Source organism: Loxodonta africana, chromosome 14 (genome assembly GCF_030014295.1).
Source record: "Loxodonta africana isolate mLoxAfr1 chromosome 14, mLoxAfr1.hap2, whole genome shotgun sequence".
NCBI lineage: Eukaryota > Metazoa > Chordata > Mammalia > Proboscidea > Elephantidae > Loxodonta > Loxodonta africana.
In genome coordinates this window covers 83,383,027-83,389,523 of record NC_087355.1, presented here as the reverse complement: position 1 = coordinate 83,389,523, position 6,497 = coordinate 83,383,027, and positions in this window count along the sequence as shown.

The following is a 6,497-nucleotide window of genomic DNA, read 5'->3' as shown; positions in this document are numbered from 1 at the left end:
TGTAGCACAAAAGGGCTCTATATTAACCAAAATACTTAGGTACTTTCAAGTAAAAATATCAGTATGAATGAGAAACAAAGAGTTTGGAGACTAGATATTGGCAGGCCTTCATTTGCAGTTCACTTTCTAAATGTTTGGTCGTTCATTTTATAATACTAATTTTTTTATGTTATAAATTCCCTAAATTGACATTTTTGTATTAAATGCAGTGAATAAGTATTTTTGCAGACCTGATACAACTTCATGATTAGATCCCAGAAGACTGTGTTACATGGATAACAAATGAACACTGAACATGCATGTATAGAAATTACTGTCAGCATAAGACAGTGTTCCCCTGGCATTCATAAGGCTTTTACTGGTCAGTTTGTTCAGAAGTAGACTACCAGGTCTGTCTTCCTAGTTCAGTAAGCCAAGTCGTATCGTCTGTATACGGCAGTGAACTATCTGGAGGTGAGCAGCTCTTCAGCAGGCAGAGTTGGATCGTCTGCGTGTCGCAGGTTGGTAGTCAGCCTCCCTCCAGTCCTGGCGCCAATTTCTTTATGTAGTGTGGTTTCTCTGATGGTTTGCTTAGCCTACAGGTTGCATAACCTGGTGCTGTTGAATTGATTCTGACTTATAGCAACCCTTATAGCCTCTGTCCTGTAGGATCACTATGAGTCGGAGTCAGCTCAGTGGCAATGGGTTTTTTTGGTTTTTTTTAAAACAGGACAGAGTAGAAGTGCCTCATAGAGTTTCCAGGGAGCGGCTGGTGGATTCGAACTGCTGGTCTTTTGGTTAGCACCCAAGCTCTTATCCACTGTGACACCATAAGTATGGAGAAATGATACAACCCTGATGCACACTTTTTTAAAATTTTAAACCATGCAGTATCCTCTTGTTCTATTCGAACAACTGCCTTTTGGTCCATGTACAGCACAATTAAGTGTTCTGGAATTCCCATTCTTTGTAATGTTATCCATAATTTGTTATGATGCAGACAGTCGAATGCCTTTGCATAATCAATGAAACACAGGTAGACATCTTTCTGGTATTCTCTGCTTTCAGCCAAGATCCATCTGACATCAGCAATGATATCTGCCTTTCCACGTCCTCTTCTGAATCTGGCTTGAATTTCTGGCAGTTCCATGTTATTGTACAGCTACAATCGTTTTTTAATTATCTTCAGCAGCACTTTACTTGCATGTGATATTAATGACATTGTTCAATAATTTCCACAGTTCATTGGATCACCTTTTTTTTGGAATGAGCACATAAATGGATTTCTTCTGGTCAGTTGGCCAGGTAGCTATCTTACAAATTTCTAGGCGTAGATGCGTGAGAGCTTCTAGTGTTGCATCTGTTTGTTGAAACATCTCAATTGGTATTCTGTCAGTTTCCTGGAGTCTTGTTTTTTTGCCGATCTCTTCAGTGCATCTTGGACTGCTTCCTTCAGTGCCATTGGTTATCGATCATATGCTACCTCCTGAAATGGTTGAACCTTGACAATTCTTTTCGGTATAGTGACTATGTATCTTTTAATGTTTTGCCCATAGAATCCTTCAATATTACAACTCAAGGCTTGAGTTGTTTCTTCAGTTCTTTCACCATGAGAAATAAAAGCAAGCTCTTTCCTTTTGATTTTCTAACTTGAAGTCTTTGCACATTTAATTATACTACTTTACTTTGTCTCTCAAGCCGCCCTTTGAAATCTTCTGTTCAGCTCTTTTACTTCATTATTTCTTCTATTCTCTTTAGCTACTCTACCTTCAAGTGCAAGTTTCAGAGTCTCTTCTGATGTCCATTTTGGCATTTTCTTTCTTTTCTGACTGAGTGCTATTCATCTGTATGGCCAAACTAAATTACAAATATTTTCTCTTTTTTCTTGAGTCTCTTTTATTTACCCATTATCATCACAAGCCCACAGAGTGGCACATGTTGAAAGCAGAGGCCCCTCCATTTCCAGTGGTTCCTGAGGAGACAGTGTGCTGAAAGGAGCGTGCACCAGGGAGTAGAAAGACCTCCATCACTGACCATCTCTGTGACCATGGGCAAGTTGCTCCCTTTATAGTTTGCTGTAAAAAAATGATGATGACTACATCAGGTTGTTATAAGGATTAAATAAAAGAACTATGTGACGGACCCTGCACAGTGCTAGGGACATAGGTGTTCAGTAAATATTTCTTTTTCCTTTTCTTTCAAGCTCATAAGAGTTTCTTCAGTGTCTACGTCCAAATCATATGACACGCCTTGAAGTAGCAGTGATATACTATCTGTTCTGAATAATACAGCTGCATCCTTGAGTTAGCAGAATGTGGGGCCTACAGATTGCCTGCTGGGAGAAAAGGTGTTCATCCCACACCCGTGTTTTCACCTTTCTAAAGAAACCTCTCTTAGAGGCTGCAGTGAGAGTCACCCACACTTCAGAGCCGAGGCTCCCTGTGGGAGAGAGAGTAGTGAAGACGCTTTTGATGCATCGGAAATTGAAGTGGTGATGTCTTCAAGACCAGAAACCTCACCACCTGTTTATTATCTGATGACTGAAAATGTTGTCAACTGAAAGTTTTCAACATGGAACTATGTATTTTCCTTTGAATGAGGCTCAACTGAAAAGCCCTCAGATTCTTTCTTAATTTTTTAGTTGTGTTTTTTATGGAAGCAGGCAAAGAGCAGATGTCTGAATGGAGGGAAGAAGATAAAAATGAGGGGAGTTAAAGGGTAGAAACCAAGAAAAAAACCAAACCCGTTGCAGTCAAATCGATTCCGACTCATAGCCACCCTAGAGGATGGAATAGAACCTTCCCACAGGGTTTCCAAGGAGCGGCTGTTGAGTTCGAACTGCCAGCCTTTTTGGTTAGCAGCTGAGCACTTAACCACTGTGCCACCAGGGCTCCGAGCATCATTTGTTCAGGGACCATTATTAGAAGGTATTTAGAAACTGTAGCCCCTCAGGGGCCAGGGCAGTGCAGCAGTGTTAACTGAAAGCACTTGTTGGAATGTGTCCTGGCTTTGCACTGCACTGTGGTAACATATTTCAAAACTTAAGGCCAAAAAAGATATTTTCTTTTAGACACAAAATTAATAAAGCTTCTAAGACAAATTATGTAGTTAACAGCTTTGAATTGGAATTTGATAGAAGCTCTGAACTTAATTTTTTTCTCCTTGCGGAGATTAAAAAAATAAATAAATGGAAGAGGTCTATCCTCAAATACATGCTATGCTGCCAAATAGATCACCCTTTTGTCTTTACCTTATTAATAAGTTTGCTGATAGTTTTTGATTTCTGTAAATTTTTATGTGTTTATGGTTCTGGAATCAATAGGATTTATAATTGGGTCTTCACTTTAAGGTAGGAAATAAATGCAGTGATACTGAGAAAATTGCATAACCTTTCCCTCCATTCATATGTTATACCTAAACCAGAACAAAAGATTATAGTTGCACATGAGCATTGAGCAAATTATCTAGGTTAGAATTCTAATCAATCTTAAAAGTTGGCTGCTTTGAACCTTTAAGTTACGTAAAGTATATTTTTAAAACTTCATGCAGTATAAGAATGATAGATTTGTATTATGACCCTAAGGAAGTCTTTCAGACTTTTTTGTTTCACACAAGCCTTCAACTTTTAGCTTCAAACTGGACAAACAAGGTAGCCTATACTGTTAAGTTATACATTAAAAAAAATGATTGAACGTGTCTCAGACATCTCAGAGAAGGCAGATGGAAGACTCCCAAAGACTGAAAGCAGGAAAAAACCCAGTCAGCATGCCTAGAAAACCTTGATGTGGCCAGGCCATATGGGGAAATTGTAACAGTAAAAAAAAAAAAAAAAACCAGACTATCATAGGTGTGCAGGGTTAGCATGCCCTGGGAAGACATCCTGGTGTCTGAATTCATGCCCTACGTTCTCTATTTCCATATATAGTAGGTTGAGTATGTAAAAAGCAATGTTCATAAAAGTTGACCAACTTGTTTTCCTTGCTTTTCAGTCTTTATATAAAACACTGATGTTTACAGTAAATATCTTGTTTTCAATATAAGCGAACCCTGTTACACCATGTGTCCTTGTGCTGCAGCCATTTAATGACTTCTCTGGTAAGTTGGGGTATGATCTGAGATAGGCTTCAGAGCTAATGGGTTAACATTTGGCGGCAAAAGTGATCATACACCAGACAAGCCCTGGAGAGTAAATACTGTGCTCTGGCTAATTCCTTAAGCATTCTGCCTCCTAATTCTTGTATGTAAAATGAGAAAGTCTTGTAAATTCCTTTCCCTCTGTGACTCTGTCGGCTTATCTATTTTATTGTGTGTGTGTGTCAGTAGAGCACAGTATTTAGCAGTGTGAGTTCTTGGCTAAACAGCCTGGACTTGTCTCTAAAATGGGTTGTCTGGTTCTTAAACTGTTGAGGATTTAATTCGGTAATTCAGCTACTCCACTCAGCATGCTGCGTGGCACTTACCAAGCACTCAGGAACATCTCATTCTTCAAAGCTGAGTTCTGAGGTCAAGTCTTAATAGTATCTTGAGCTTGGATCTCTTGGTAGAAGTTGATGTTCTGTTTGTGCCATTAACATGTATGGCACTCACCTCTGGGTTAGCCCTGCCACTCTTGTTAGCTCGTTACTCACTGGTCTGTGTGTCTGTTTCCCCGCCGAGATGACGAGCCCCTCAGGGACAGAGGCTGGTTAGTCATGGTCATAAGTACAGTGTCTGGCATGAGAAGTATTTGTTGAAGGAATAAAATGGCACTTTTCTGAGTGGAGCCTTCCCCCCGCCCCGCCCGCCCCCATGGTGGAAGTTAATCCCAGAGCAAAGGTGATACAGAGAAATTTTCTCAAAAATCCTGGCTATGTTCACAAACCACTATTTTTCTTTTTTTGAATCAGCTGTTTAATTGCCATTTTAAGCGTAAGAATTAGATCAGTTTTTTACTTTTTCGTCTTCACATTGTTTTCCTTATAATAAAAGAAAATAAGAAAGCACTGTCAGATGGAGAAAAGTGTTGACTAAATGGGTATAAAATGCTGTTATGATCAGAAATGGTATAAAGGCATCATAACGGTATTATAAAAAAGCATTGATCTTGGAATCAAAAATCCTGGTTCGTATTATAGCTCTGCTACTTTCTAGCCATGTGACAGTGATTAAGCTATTTTATCTCTTCAGCTTTACAAAGTGGGATATTATTTCATAGGTTGTTATGATATTATAATATCCATACAATACTAGCACTGTCTGGCAAATAGAAGACACTCGTATTTCTTGAATGGAGTTAGTTCAGTTAATACTATACCCTCTAAATTTTAGAAGAACCAGCTTATTTTATCATATACAAGTACTTAATTGTTTACTGTTAGAAATATTGTTTAAATTAGTTGATAGCCTTGGTTGGGTGTTGAAAAATAGAACTGAGATGTTAAATGGTGACCAAATAATTTTACTTCCATCTTGCTAATGTTGTAGGGAAGAGTAAGTAAGGACCAAATGGCAAAGGCATACTTGAGTATTAAGCTACATCATTAAAGGCTGATATTTTCTGAACACAGGAAGGCTCTGCTTCACCCTACTTTTCCCACGTGGGTACCTTCCCCATTGTTAACTTGAGACATGCCCCGAAAACACTGGGACTGGTAGTTCTGTATTGATTGCATCATAGTGAAAATTATTCTCAATACTACTAATGCAAATAAAATTGTTTGATTATTAGTTTTTTTTTTCAATCTAGTGATTATGGCATATGAAACTTCATTACCTGTGAGAGTTTGACCTAGATTATTTCCCAGTTACCGTGTTTTAAAGCCACCTCTCAAAATCCCCCTTTTTCTCATTTCTCCCCTTCCTATTCCTGCTGGCTTTCTACCTTCATACTTTTTTTTTTTTTTAATTAAAGATACCTTATTGCTAAAAATTGCAAACTATCATCCTATCATCTCAGCCTTCAGCGAGGCATAATCTTTTTGCTGGTGAAGGGTCTTTCCTCAGTGTCGATGGCAGCTGACTAATCAGGGTTGTGGTTGCTGAAGGTTGGCGTGACTTCAGCAGTTTCTTAAAATAAGACAACCACAAAGTTTACTGCATCAGTACCCACAGTAGAACCCATTTTACCCACAGTAGAACTTCTTTCAAAATTAGAATCAATCCTCTCAAACCCTGCCTTTGTTTTATCAACTAAGTTTATGGAATATTCCAAATCCTTCGTTGTCATTTCAACAATGTTCACAGCATCTTCACCGGGCATAGATTCCATCTCGAGAAACCACTTTCTTTGCTCATTCATAAGAAGCAACAACTCATCCATTAAAGCTTCCTCTTGAGATTGCCCCAATTCAGTCACATCTTGAGGCTCCACTTCTAGTTCTCTTGCTGTTCCTCCCACATCTGTAGTTAGGTCCTCCACTGAAGTCTTGAACCCTTCAAAGTCACCCATGAGGGTTGGAATCACCTTCCAAACTCCTGTTAATGTTGATATTTCGACCTCCTCCCATGAATCATGAATGTTCTTAATGGCATGTAGAATG